The sequence below is a fragment of the Cryptomeria japonica genome, chromosome 9, assembly GCF_030272615.1.
Source record: "Cryptomeria japonica chromosome 9, Sugi_1.0, whole genome shotgun sequence".
Classification (NCBI taxonomy): Eukaryota; Viridiplantae; Streptophyta; class Pinopsida; order Cupressales; family Cupressaceae; genus Cryptomeria; species Cryptomeria japonica.
The window spans coordinates 327,628,996-327,644,473 of NC_081413.1; positions in this window are offsets into that span (position 1 = coordinate 327,628,996).

The following is a 15,478-nucleotide window of genomic DNA, read 5'->3' on the forward strand; positions in this document are numbered from 1 at the left end:
TAGTTGGAGAGAAGAACATTATAAAGAAAGTATTTTGGCTCTTTTTTATTCACCGAGCATTCAAATCTTTGAGAGCGTGAAAATTCTCGAGCGAAGGCATTCTTAGCGAAGAAGTGAAGTAGTTCATCCAAGCACTCATCCCTAAGGCAAATTGAGGTATTTATAAACATGGAATCCTCCTTTGTTCTTGAATTTATAGCAAACCCTACTGTAATTGAGCTTATCAAGCGCCCTAGACCTGTATTCATGCTTGTTCCCGAAATAGCTAAGAAAGATGATAACATAGGTGCATTCTCTCAAATTCCTAAAGGACTAGTATATGTTGAAGATCCTAGACTATACATACACTGTCATATAGAGGAATTAGGAGATGATGAAATTAATAAAATGTATAGCACTATGATTTGTGATAAAAAAGGCAATATCAAACCGGAACACAAGGTAGTAGAAACCCTAGGTTTTCTGGATATTCTTAGCATCCCTGATTTTCCTGAAGATGTGATAAGAATAGTCCTAAGTAGAGTCCATGGTGAATTCTTCTGGTTGGATTCAATTCATAAAATAACAAAAGAAGTTGTTAAAGCAGTAATAGGGTTACCTTCCACCGGTAGCCGACCTAACAAAATTAAAAAGATCTCAAATGACACAGTGATGGATCTAACTGGCGCAACATTTGACAAAAGGTCTCTAAGGGTAAATGATGTAAAGGACATCAATGTCAGATTTATCAGTATGATCTTAGGCTACAAAGATACACATGCAAATAGGTTGAACTCAGTATCTAGCCTATGTATTAAAAGTGCATATGACATGGTCAATGATAATGCTAGAATAGATGTGTGCGAATGGATCAAAGATGAATTGATCAACAATCTGAAAAAGATCAAAGGAGATAAGAAAGGAACCTTTAGATTTGGAAATTTCCTTGTATGTTTAATGTTGTATATTACTAAACAAGTACCCAGTATTGGTAGAAAAGATTTTGGGTTTGATATATCGGTAGGAAAGCAACTATTGGATCTATTAAACAACATGGGAGAAAACAGAGAGAAAAACATAAACGAACATTTGCAAGCACTGAAGGCTCGAATGAAGACAAGAATAAGACTGTCATAGGCAATTGTAGATAAATATTGGAAGGAAATATGCTTTGTAATTAAAAAGGATGAAATCTGGATGGAGGCAGTTGTCCCTAGGACAATTTTGGTAACTAAAATGGGATATGAAACAGATAATAACATTATTGAAAATTATGCAAAAGCCCTCCTTGAAGCACCAAAAGAACCCTCTGAGAAAGTCTTTTGCAGTGCTGAAACAATAGAAAGTGGTATTCAGCCTAGGAAAAGAGTGAAGAAAGTTGAACAAATAGTAAGAAAAGGCACTAGACAAGTAAAAGCACTTAAGGAAGATGTATTGAAGCATACTGGTATCAAAGAAAGTAAGTTGGAAGGACTTCAACCGAACACTCATCTTTCACTAGTTGCAACTTCCTCTAAGAGTGATATGCTAGTGGTATTCAAAAGGGTAGAAAGGAAAAGAAAACCCTCACCGGTACCCTCACCCACTCCTAGAAAAATAAGATAAAAGCAACAGGCAGTGAGGCCTCCAGTTAAGAAGTTAATTCCTAAGAAGAAGAAGAAGAAGGTAAGACAAGATATTGCTCCACTGGATAAACTCCTTAGTGAAATAACAGAAGATGGAAAGTTGAAAAACATCAGCAAATTGTACAACACCCTTTTCACAGATGACAAAGAAAGCACAGAAAATAGTGTAATTTTACACTTGCATATATACAAGACATTTTTTATGGAAATTGTTGATGAAATACCCAATGACTTGTATAGAAGACTAGAAGCTAGAAGGGTAGCCATTGTTGAGCTGGACAAGAAGATAAAAATTGAAAAATTACTTGTAGTGCATCTAGTAAACTCACCTGATGAGATAGACAAATTAATCAGTGAGGCTAACCAGACAGTATTTTCAACTGCTCACCGACATGTAGCACTGATGGCAGGAAGAGTAAATGAGGTAACAGAAGAAACTGCAGACCAATGGGAAATATTCTTTGTTGAAAAAGAGAAACAAGAAGAGCTACTAAGACCTAAGACCATCAGGGTATACCAAAAGGACAAGGATAAGGGGAAAGGTAAGGTAGGTGGACCCCCAAGCCTAAAGATAACTGATAACTTACCCCCACCTCCTTCGGATACTCCATCGGTAGAAACTACAGACAATCAACTAGCTACTGAGAGTATGGAGACTCCACTAGAGGATAAAAATCCAGAATCCAAAATTGTGTACACTATGAATATAGACACACAAGAAGTAAATGTTGTGGTTGATAGAGAAACCACTGAGGATAAAAGGAAAGATGTGGCTACTGAGTCATTGGTTACAGATGTTGAGGTTGAGGTTGAGGTTGAGGTTAATGATACTGTAAACATAAGCACAGAAAAACCTACTCAAATAGACAAATTGACATAAGACACCACTGGTAAAACATTAGAAGAACTGGTAGATAAAACTAAAAAACAATCAGGAGAACCGGAAATGGATAGTACAAAGACTACATCTGAGAAACTGGCAGTTGAGAGCTCAGAGAAACCTTCTAAGACACAGATGGAGAAACCAAAATAGAAATAGGTTGAGACACAGGTTCAAACCGAGACAGTGCCACCAACTAAAACTGAAAAGCCTAAACCTTTGCTAATAGAAATGCAAACACAAACTGACCTACCAGAGGTCGAAACAAGCAAGGTTATCACTACAACTGACAGCATGGATATTGTGAAAACAATTGGGTAGACATCTGGTACTTCAATAGCAGAATTTTGGCCTAAAAATGTGACAGAGGTCTTACTGGAATCAATAAAGAAAATCATAGAGTGTAATGCACAAGCCTATAAGGCTATCGATGAAACAATTCCTATTCTGAAATTGGTAGCACCCAAGTGCATTATGGATAATAAAGATTCTTTAGGTCAACTAGACACATTGTCTAAATTCATCACCGACAACATTTTGACAGTTGATCAAATAAATGAAGACACATTCAAAGAGAGGATGATTAAGGAGAAAGAGAAATTCTTTGAGGAAATAGTGAAGAAGAATAAGGAACAAACATAAACCTTATTACCGGCACTAGGAGAAACAATTTTGGATTTCAAGAAAATGTACAGGGATATTTGCAAAACTGACATCTTGACACAGGACATAGATTCGGAGATCAACAAAACACAAACTAAGATTAACAATATCGCTGACAATCTAATAGGCACATCAGATTCATTTTGGGAAACACAAAAGAAAATTGTAGATCTTGAAGAGAAAATTTAGAAGTTAGACAAGGATAAAGAGAGAATAAAGGATAAAGCAAAGAGCTTAAAATGTAAACTTGGTCCTAAACTAGATTACCTCATTTCTTTGAGAAAAGAAATTTCTAAGGCTCTGGTTCCCAGACTTAAGACACTGGAAGAGAAAATGCACATACTCACTGGTACAGTTCAGAGAACACAAGAGGCATTACAGGAAAGCAAAAGATTTAGCGACAGTTTAAATCTAGTTTTGGTAGATATATTCCAGATTGTAACCCACCAGTTACAAAAATCTAGAAAGGAACCACACTCCATTTATGGTGAATGACAACCTTTGTCATTGATGTCAAAGGGGGAGTAGTGTGATGAGAAAAATGATCAAAATAGGACATCATCAGCTCAGGGGGAGCATACAGTTTTTTGGGCACACAGTTTTGGTAAGACAATTTTGGCAAATTCTTTTTGGACATCTTTTTGAACACTTTTTTTATTTTTCTCATGAGTGTTGCCATCAATGCCAAAGGGGTAGATTGTTGGCAAATGCACACTCCAATGAGAAATTGTAGGTGATTGAAGGTATTGTCATTGATGGCAACCTTACAATCATTTGATTTCGGCAGGCAAGCACAGGCACCGGCACCAACAGACTCTACACTGACATACAGTTCACTAGCACCAAAAATATTGATTACTGACACCTTTGCCAACAGGAATTTTGTATAAATGTATTTTTTAATCAATTGTAAAATCTTTTGTAAGCCAACATGGTGGATTGTAATATGACTCATATATGTATGAAATCATTGTAGATCATTTAGCATATATGAGATGAATAATGTGAAGTATGAAAAGAAGGTAGCAGACCTAATATGTGAATTATTGGATAAGGGTTTATGTATATTGCAGAGATTAAATTGGTACTGAATCTAGCATGGCAGATGCTGATTTGAAGTAGTACAAGAGGCCTTCCTACATGTGCAGGCTCCTATTGTAAGCAGTAATATTCTCTTATTGGCCAGTAAGTGAATATTGTGGGTCACAAATCCCACTAAGGTTTTTCCCACACTAGGTTTCCTTGTTAAAATATTGTGTTATGGTGTGTTTTCATGTTGTGGTTGTTGTTCTTATTTGCTGCATTATTTATGGTTTACAGGTACATAATTTTAATATGCTTTTCATGTTATAAGTTAAGAAAATTATTATACCGGTCAGATACTGATTCACCCCCCCTCTCAGTATCTTTGGGAATCCTAACACAATTAAGCATAAATAGTAATCATAGAATAAAATCCATCCACACAACACCAAGAATTGTATGTGGAAAACTAGTAAAGGGAAAAACCACAGTGGGAAGCCTACCCATAGTCAGATAATACTTCTGCAATAAGTATGTGAAATACAATGCAGGGACCTACACTTGTAGGAAGGCCACTATCCTAGAGCACACTACTCATCACAAAAGGAGTCTCACTAACTGCATATAAATCCAGACAACAATCTGAAGAAGTGTTGAACTGCAAAAGATAGCATCTCCTAGTATGTCAGAGTACAGTTCTGGTTAAGCTCAATACTGAAGGACTAAATCCTCTTACCTAAACCCAATTCGATCTCTAATGATCAATCAACTCTTCTTCTTGAATTATATTACATTATTCACACATTAAATTCCTTGACCATGACCTCTTACATTAACCATAATGATCTACAATGAGACTTTACATCTATATATACAAACCCTTGACCATAAAAAATTAGGTCGGCCACCAGACAATAAACCAATTACATAATTACAAACCATGTCGGCCTTAGACCAAACAAGTAATATCAACACATAAGGCATCCCAGAAATACATCAATAGGTCATATCCACACGTCACATTAAAGCTGGTCCATAACCTAGATCAATTAGGACCAAGTATATGTCCACACGCTTCAGTAATGATCTCCAACCACCAAGTCTCGAACATGATCACCAACAACATCCTGAAACTCCATCAAAAGATACACCAAAACCACTTATGCAATTTATCAAAGATCTCCATCAAAATCTCTTCTAATGAAACCCTTGTCGGAAGCAGAAACCAAGCTTCTTAGCAAGCAGGATAGCATCCAATCACTAGACCGAAACCAACTAACCAAATATGAGTATAAGTATCATGAACAAGCCAATTACATCACCAGACTATATCGAAGTCTACCGGATCATACCGAATCCAAGTTAACCAGAAACCACTTAACCTACCGGGACTAGAAGGGTGCTGGTAAAGCATCCAAACAGCTAGTGTTGACATCAATGACAAAAAATCAATGGAACAACTAATCAATTCCATCAAATGGCCAACAATATCCCCCTTTGGCATTGATGGAAACACTAGATGTGAAAACATCTAAGTACCAAGAAATGCCAAACAGGTCTCCCCTGTGGAAGACAACCAACAATCACATGCATATAGCTCTGAATCTCAATCTCTCTCCCCCTTTGACTGTTACTTTTTCATATCAATATAACTCCCCCTTTGACATCAATGCCATAAATCTGACAAAAATATCAAAGCAAAAAAAACATAAGCGTCTGAATCTCAAAGCTGACTACTCCCCCTGAGCAGTAGCATCCCACTTTAGTGCCGGAATGAATAGTATCTCAATTAATGTATGTCGGACTAATGCCAAACCACATCAATCAAGTCTCTATCAGAGGGGCAGAAACTCCCAATCTATCTCTCAGGTACTCAAATGATTCCTTGGATAATGGTTTAGTGAAAATGTCTACAATCTATTTTTTATTGTTCACATAAACCAGTCTAACTTCATTTGCTTCCACCTTCTCCTTCAAAAAGTTATACTTGATAGATATGTGCTTTGTCTTAGAATGAAATACCAGATTCTTTGATATATCAATAGTAGCAGAATTATCACAGTGAATAGCTACCAGTGCATCACAATCCACCTTTATATCCTTCAACATTTGCTTCATCCATAAAACTTGTGTACAATTAGTATCAATAGCAACATACTTAGCTTCAGCAATAGATAGAGAGAAGTACATGACTGTTTCTTGCTGATCCATGAAACCAACTTCTTTCCAAGAAAGAAAGCTCCACTGGAAGTACTTTTCTGGTCATCAACATCTCCAGCCCAATCAACATCTGTATATGCACATAAAGTGAAGTTATCATCCTTAGGGTACCACAAGCCATATTCTGATGTACCTTGCAAGTATCTAAAAATCCTTATCACCGCCATCTCATGATTTTCTCTAGGACCACTCTGAAATCTTGAAATAATACAAACAACATTCATAATGTTAGGCCTGGTCTGAGTCAAATAAAGCAGACCTCCTATCGTAGATTTGTATCTTGTAGGATTTACTAGTGTAGAAACATATTTTCTTGTCAATTTCTCACTTGTAACCATAGGTGTACTTACAGGTTTAGAATCTCCCATTCCAAATTTCATCAAAAATTCCTTAGAATATCTAGTTTGACAAATAAAAATACATTTGTCAGTTTGAGTAATGTGCAAAACAAAGAAAAATTTCATCTCACCAATCATAGACATCTCAAATTCTTTCTCCATATTTTTTGAAAATTCTATGCATAACTTGTCTTCACCTCCAAAAATAATGTCACCAACAATTACTTCAACAATCAGTATATCATCATCAGTGATTTTATAATATAAATTAATGTCAGCACTGCCCTTAGTAAAACCAAGCTTCAAAAGATATTTATCCAACCTTGCATACCAAGCTCTAGGTGCTTGTTTCAATCCATATAAAGCTTTCCTTGACCTGCAAACCATATTGGTATCATCTGACAGTAAAAAACCATCAAGGTTCTCAATATAAACTTCCTCATCAAGATCCCAATTCAAAAATGCACATTTAACATCCATCTGATAAACCTTGTAGTTTTTATAAGCAGCATAGGCAAGAAATAATCTTACAGCTTCAATCCTAGCTACTGGTGCAAAAGTCTCTCCATAATCAATTCCTTCCTTCTGAGAATATCCTTTACAAACCAATCTAGCCTTATTCCTTATAACTTGACCATCCTCATTCAATTTATTCCTAAAAACCCATTTAGTTCTAATAACATTTTTATTTTTAGGTCAGGGAACCAAAGTCCATGTGTTATTTTTCTCAATTTGATCTAATTCTTCTTCCATATTTTTTAACCAATGTTCATCTTTACATGCCTCAATTACTGATACTGGTTCAACTTGTGAAATTAAACATACCTCATTAGTTGTCAGTCTTCTTCTTTTCATCACTCCATTGTTCTTATCCCCAATGATTTGATCTTTAGAATGATTCAATCTCACATACCTAGGAGTCTTCTGACTCTCTGTTCCTCTTCCCTATTCTTCAGTTACTATAGAATTCTCTGATGTTGCTAGAGTATTTGGTTCAAATCTCCCATTTGCTTGTTTTAATTGTAAAAATTTAGGTCATTGGGCAAAATCTTTCCCACTCAAGAAGAGTAAGAGTGGTAAGAGTGATAGTAGTTCGAAGCAAAAATGGCAAATGAAAGGGAAGAGAGAAGACCCATCTACAGAGTGTGTTCCTGATAAGGAAGTTATTGAGTTGGAAAATGAGGAAAAGAAGGATATGAATAGTAATAATGAAAAATTTGTTTGTGCCTACTCTAACAATCAAATAGAAAGAATCAAAGAGGAAGAGACAAGGATAGATATAAATGCTCATAAATATGAATCAGAGGACCAGAAGGGAGAGCCTTTCATTCAGGATAAAGTTGATGAGAGTTCCAATGATGATGCATCTACCTCATCTAATACAAAAGAAAATGGGGGAGACTTTAATGAAGCGCATGACTATAACATTTCAGATTTTGAGCCTTTTTTGTTATTAACCAATGGAAGCCCTAAGCTGACTCAATGCAAAACCCCATCTAATAGTTTGAAAATGGTGGCTCTGGAGGGAAATCTTAGGATTCTCAGTACTAAAGAAGGCAAATCAAATAATGGAGGACCCAATGAAGGTATTTCAACTAGAAGCAAGAATAAGAAAATGGCAGATGTTGGAAGCCACAACAAAAAGCAGGGGAGACCTTCTCTAAAAAATCAAAGGGAATAGGAAAGTTGTAAGAACCATGTTGATGGAACACAGAGCTCCATCGAGTCAGCCTTATCCCTGGTTAAAGTATGAAGATAATTTCATGGAATATAAGAGGGATGAATGCCCCCCATAAGCAAGATGTGTTACGTAATATTATAAGAGATCATAAATTGGATGTTGTCCTTGTTCAGGAAACTAAGATGTGTAAGGATAAAGTGGAAGGATTAGAATATTCAAAAATAATGGAGTTATTGGAACCAGTTTGGAGGGTTCCTCTGGAGGAACAACAATTTTTTGGAACCAAAATACTATTATAGGGAAGGAAATCATTTTAGAAGTTAATAGGAGCTCAGTTCTGCTCGAGCATATTAAGGATAACTTTGCTTGGGTTATCACTAATGTCTATGTGCCTAACTCTAAAGCTGGGAGATCTAAATATTGGAGGAACCTTGCTGAAGACAGACTAAATTTTGCTGATAAAAGCTGGATAATAATGGGAGATTTCAATACACCTCTTAAAGAGGATGAAAAGATGGGAGGCCTTCCTTTGCAACTGGAGGGAAGACAAGATCTTATGGATTTTATTAATGATCAAGCTCTTATGGATGTGGATGTCCAAGGGATTAAGTATACCTAGACCAATCGTGAAACTAGATCTGATCCTATTCAAGTAAGGTTGGATAGATCCCTGATTTCTCCTGAGTGGTTTTCTAAGTATAGTTTCTCTTTGGAATCAATTATTAAGATTGGATCTGATCATTACCCTATTTATTTTACTTCTAATTCTTTTTTAGCTAAGATAAATTTCCCTTTTAGATTTGAAAAAGCGTGGTTATCCCACCCATCTTTGGAAGTCTGTGTTGCTGATTGGTGGAAATATGAGGTTGAGGGAATGGCTTTATTCAGAATAGCCAAAAAGCTCAACATAATAAAGGCCAAAATCAAAATATGGAACAAGGAGATATTTGGTGATATCTTCAAAAGCAAAGCCCAAATTAAGACTGAAATTAAGGAAGTCCAAGATAAACTCCAAGAGGAAGGGCTTTCAGAGGAATTGAGATCTGTTGAAAATGGGTTGTTGTCTAAATACCACACAATTATCTCTAATGAAGAGACTTTTTGGAGACAAAGATCAAGAGCCTTGTATTTGAAGAAAGGTGATAAAAACACCCATTTTTTCCACTTGACAGCTCTAAAGAATAGGGAGGTTAACAGGATTTCCAGGTTATCTTGTAATAGGGGGATTTTATCGGATGAAAATGATATAAGAAAGGAAGCTTTGGATTTTTTCAGCAATATTTTGGGAGAGGTGGATGATCTGGATTTCATAAATTGAGACATTCTTATGTAGGCTATCCCTCCCATTTTGAATGAGGATGACAACAAAAATCTCTCTCAGATACCTTCTATTCAGGAAATCAAAAAGGCGGTGTTTTCTTTTCAAGGAGATAAGTCTCTTGGTCTGGATGGATTTCCAATGTTCTTCTTCCAATCCTTCTAGCATATTGTGGAGACTGATATCTGTAATGGAGTTAAAGAATTCTTTGGTTCAAGGAGGCTTTTAAAATAATTGAATGCGACCTTCACCGTTCTTATTCCGAAGATTTCTGGAGCTGACTCTCTTAATAAGTTCAGACCTATTAGTCTTTGTAATTCTATTTACAAGATTATGTCTAAGGTTCTTACTTCTAGAATGTTGGATATTCTTCCCAGAATTATTTTAGATCAGCAAAATGGTTTTGCCCCTGGTAGACAGATTCTAGATTCAATTATTTCAGTTCATGAAAATATTCACTCTCTAACGGCTGCTAAAAATCAAGGTTTTTTCCTTAAGTTGGATATGTCTAAAGCCTATGATAGAGTGAATTGGCAATTCCTTTTCAGAATTATGAAAGCTTTTGGGTTTGGGAAAAAAGTGATTCAGCTCTGCTCCCAGTTGACGGAAACTTCCTCCTCTGCAGTTATTGTTAATGGATCCTCTTCCAGTTTTTTCAAAAGCTCTAGAGGTTTAAGACAGGGGGATCCCATCTCCCCTATCTTGTTTACTATTTTAGCTGAAAGTTTGGGTAGATTTATTATAAAAAATGTGGAAGAAGGTAAACTCAAAGGCCTGAAACCTTCATCTTCCAACTTAACATGTACTCATGAACAATTTTTTGATGATTTGATTACTATGGGGAAGCTACTATTAGGGAAGCAAGAAATATGAAGAATGTAATGGACACTTATGAAACTACTTCCAGCCAAAAAATCAATTGGGATAAGAGCTCTTTGTTCTTCATCAATACCCCTATTGAAAGACAAATAAGGATTGAAAGAATCCTTGGATGTAAAACTATTGAGTTTCCTTCAACTTATTTGGGGCTCCCTCTTTGTATTAAGTCATCGGAGAATTTATGGATGAAGTTGGTTGATAGATTCAACTCTAAATTGGCTAGTTGGAAAGGAGCTATCCTTAGTCAAGTGGGCAAGGTAACGCTGTTTAAAGCTACTCTTCAAAATTTTCCTATTTATGCCCTTAGTCTATTTAAAATCCCTAGAAAGTTTGCAGAGGCAATAGAAAGAATTCAAAAATAGTTTCTTTGGTCGGGAGTGGAAGACAAGAATAGAATTTGGAGAATGAAAGGGGAGGAAAGAGAATGGAATTTAATTTGGAAAAAGAAATATCTTTATATGCAACCTTCTGAGGAAGAATTTTCAGATAACTCTTTTTTTGTTGAAGGCTCTGCAATTTGGAATGCAGTTCAAACGGCTAAAAGTTGGGCTGCTACTAGAAGAATGTGGAAATTGGGGAATGGAAGAATTATTAACTTTGGGAAGACAAATGGCTCTTGGATAAACCTCTGGAGGATATTCCTATCTTTAAGGAATGGAAAGATTGGTTCAAAAATAGGTATGGTGGTTTTGTTAGAGACTATTGGAGAAATGGGAAGTGGACTAAGTTCAGCCAACAATGTCCAAGATTAAAGTTTCTTGATATTCTGCTTTCTTTTGAAATTTTGAGGGACAATAATGAGGATAGTTTGATTTGGAGGGAGACTTCATATGGGAATTACTCTATTTCTTCGACAGTGGCTATCCACAACAAAGTTCTGGAAGAGATTCCCATGTGGGATAAAGTGTGGATAAAGAAGTTAATACCCAAAGTTAATATCTTCTTTTGGATTTTTATCCAAAACGAGGTGCTAACTCATGATAACCTCCAAAAGCATGGATTTGTATTTCCTAACAGGTGTTCTCTTTGTTGCAGGGAAGAGGAGTATGCTTGTCACATCCTCTACCAGTGCACTTTCAGCCAGGAAATTTGGAAAATTATTTTTAGTAGGTGGAAGCTGAGCTGGGTTTTCCCGAACTCACTAGGGAGTTCTGGCAGCAATGGTACTATCCTAATTCCAACTCTAAGAATGTTGAGCTATGGAAACTTACTCTCCCTAATGTTATTTGGAATATCTAGAAGGAGTGTAACAATAGGATTTTTAGGGATAAAAGTGCTAACCCTGAAGTTGTGGTGGATAAAATCTATAGAGGAATATTTGAATGTTTAAATGGAACTGATCATGGTTTAGCTGCTAAAGAGAACTTTAATGATAGATGGAACCTTTCTAATATCAAATCTAGTAAGGATAAGGGTAGGGATGGTCTTGTGTGGTGCTTTCCATCTTATGGATGGATTAAGGCCAACTTTGATTGGGAGTCTAAGGGGAATCCGGGTAAAGCTGGTTATGGGGGCATTGTCAAGAATTTTGCTGGAAGTTGCCTTGTGGTAGTTGTTGGCCCTCTGGGTAATCAAGCTAGTCATTATGTTGAAGCCTCTATAGCTTTGAATACTTTGATTATTGCTAAAAATATAAATCATGATAACTTATGGCTGGAGGGAGACTCTCTAAACATTATCAAGTGTCTGAAGGGAGAAATTGAGCCATCGTGGTCTATAGAAAATATAATTTTTAAAGCTAGAGAAATTATAGCTATCTTTAAAGTTATTATAATTGAACATGCCTTTAGAGAAAAAAATTTGGTTGCGGATGGCTTGGCAAACCTAGGAGTTAATTCCGAAGCTCAAAGTATTTGGTATGGGGAAGGTAATATTAATTTTAATATTTAAGATCTTCTAAGAAAGGACATATTCATGGGGAAAGATGGATCGCACAATCAATTATGAAAGTTGTAATGAGTAATCTTCACATTTATAGAAAGGTTATGATTACTTGGTAGCATGGCAAAATCCTAATCAAAGATATTAATCTTCCGCACACTTTGTGGCTTAACATGTTCAAAATTTTGAGAGGCAACTGGAAGGATGCTCCGAAATTGCAGAAGAACAGAGTTGGTATTTTGAACTTGAAAATGGGAGGGGATATAAGGAGAGAGGAACGAGATAACATCTCCAGATGGAAGGAAATGCCAAAGGCATGGACTAAGCTAGAAAAAGGGTTCATGATGAATTTTATAGAGAAGTTGGTCGATTATGATAAAGGTAGGGTTAATCTTGCAGTTACCAATCACTAAAAACTGGATTAACAGGTCATTCAAAATTCATGGTGTGAGGTTTAAGTTGGATGCAGACCTCATAGAGATAATAACAAGTATGCCCCACTCAGGTCTTAGTTTTTTTAGATATTTGAAAGTTTCTAATAATGCGGTTAAGCTTTTTCCATGCAAAGAGGAGAGGGCAAAAATTGGTAAAGCTACAAGGGGATATTATGATGCTTCCAACATTAAGAAAAATTGGGGATGTGTGTTGAATGGAACACATTATAGTGGAGGGTCATTTTACTAGGGTCCACACATACCATTTTGTGTTGTTAAATCATTTCAAGCATGAGAAAAGGATTTCCCTACCTTACTACCTCTTCAGGTCTCTATCGAAGTCTCTTAATAAGCACAACAAGAATCCTTCGACTCCGGTGCTTCATTGTGGCCTCATTTTTATCATCTATGAGCACTGCAAAATCCTTACTACCCAGAAAAATAAGATATTGTCTGTGTCTCCAAGGAAAGGTAAGAGAAAGGTGGAGGAAGGCAAGCCCAGCAAGGAAGAGTTGACTCAGAGCAAAAAGAGCAAAAGTGCTACTGGGATGAAAATTCAAGAGGACAAGAATGATTCAGAGGATACCAAAAAATATGGTAGTGAGATGGAAATGGATGAGTCTGGAGGGGAGGAAAGCTAGAAAGAAGAGGATGTGGGGGAAGAGGAAGGAGAAGCTGAGGATGTTTCCAACCAAGATAGTCCTACCCATAGTGTTAGTTTAGGAAATGTCAATAGCCAACCAATGGAGGAGGACGATGATAAAATTAATGAGGAAAAATAAATGGATATTGAGCAGGAGAAGAATAAGGAATTTGAGCAGGAAATGGACAAGGAGAATCCGAGCAAGGATAAGGAGTATGCTGGAGAAGGGTTATTTCTAGATAATCTCAAAAACCTATATGAGGCTAGAATGGGTTTTGACAGGTGGACTTATGAAGGAATTAAGAATCTAGAAAAAATGGGAAGCAATGGGAAGAGAAAAGGAAGAAAGATGAAAGGGACCAGAAGCAATGGAAGCAAGATATGGAGGAAAAAGCTAAGAAGATGGAAGCTCAGATTGATAATTTGGAGGAAGGCAAAACTGCTATGAAAAACCTATTGGTTATTATTCTGAATATCCTGACAGCTCTTACTAAGAACCTAGAGGAAATCTCTAAGGTCCTTAAGAGCTCTAGCACTCCTAAACTCATCATGGACCTTGATATTAATGAAGATGCCATCGAGACTGGGACTGCAGAAAGTGCTCCTAGTGGAGTGGCAAAGAGAACAAGGGTGAGCATGAAGAAAGTTGTTGTGGCCTCTTCTAAGGAAATCCCTAAACTTAGGGATAATATTAAAGAATTGCATGGGATTAGCAGAAATCTGGCTAATGCCCTGAAAAACATTAAGTAGTTCCTTTTCTGGTTTTTTGTCTATTTTGGCTAGACATTGCTGGTTTTGTGGAGCTTTTTTTGTTGGATTTTGCTAGTATCTATGCTAGTTTTTTAGTTTTTTGTTCCTTCTTGTTTCTTAATGCTCTAATTTGTTAAGGATCTTTTGTAAAGGGTTTCGGGGTCCCTTCAAAACCTTCTTTTACCGTAATCAAAAACTGGTTCAACTCTTTGTTTTGGTAATGGTGCTATCAGTTTAGATATAATCATTTCCACTATCGGTTCCTTCTCATAAACTCTGATTTGACTTTTGTTCAGCTCATCTACTTTGACATTAGCACTCTCCATAATTATTTGCAATCTCTTGTTATAACATCTATATGCTTTGCTTTTATTAGAATAACCAAGAAATATGCCTTCATCACATCTAGGATCAAATTTCCCAATATTATCATCTCTCCTGATATAACATTTACTACCAAAAATTTGAAAATACTTAACTGTAGGTGTATTCCCAAACCATAATTCATAAGGTGTCTTATCGGTTTCTCCTTTGATATGTACTTTGTTGAATATATAAACCATTGTACTCACTACTTCTCTCCAGTAGATATGAGGTAAATTAACTTCCATCATCATTGTTCTAGCAGCATCCAGGATAGTTCCATTTTTCCTTTCCACAACTCCATTAAGCTGAGGTGTCTGGGGAGTAGAAAATTGTCTTCTTATACCATTCTTGTCAAAAAAGTTATTAAACTCACCGGATGTGAATTCTCCACCATGATCTGATCTCAAACATTTAATCTTCAATCCTATCTCAGTTTCTACCTTAGCCTTAAAGATTTTAAACTTTTCAAATGCTGTAGATTTTTCTCTCAAAAAAGTAACCCACATAATTCTAGAATAATCATCAATGATTAGCATGAAATATCTATCACAATGAAAACTTTTAACTCTAGTAGGGGCACACAAATCAGTATGAATAAGATCAAGAACATCATTTGATTTATCTTGTATACTCCTAAAAGAGGTTCTGACCTATTTACCCATTTGACATTATTTACATACCAGATTATAGGGCTTCATAATCTTAGGTATATCCCTAACTACCTTAGTTGAACTGATCTTCATAATGCACTCAAAATTCACATGACACAACCTTTTATGTCATATCCAACTTTCATCA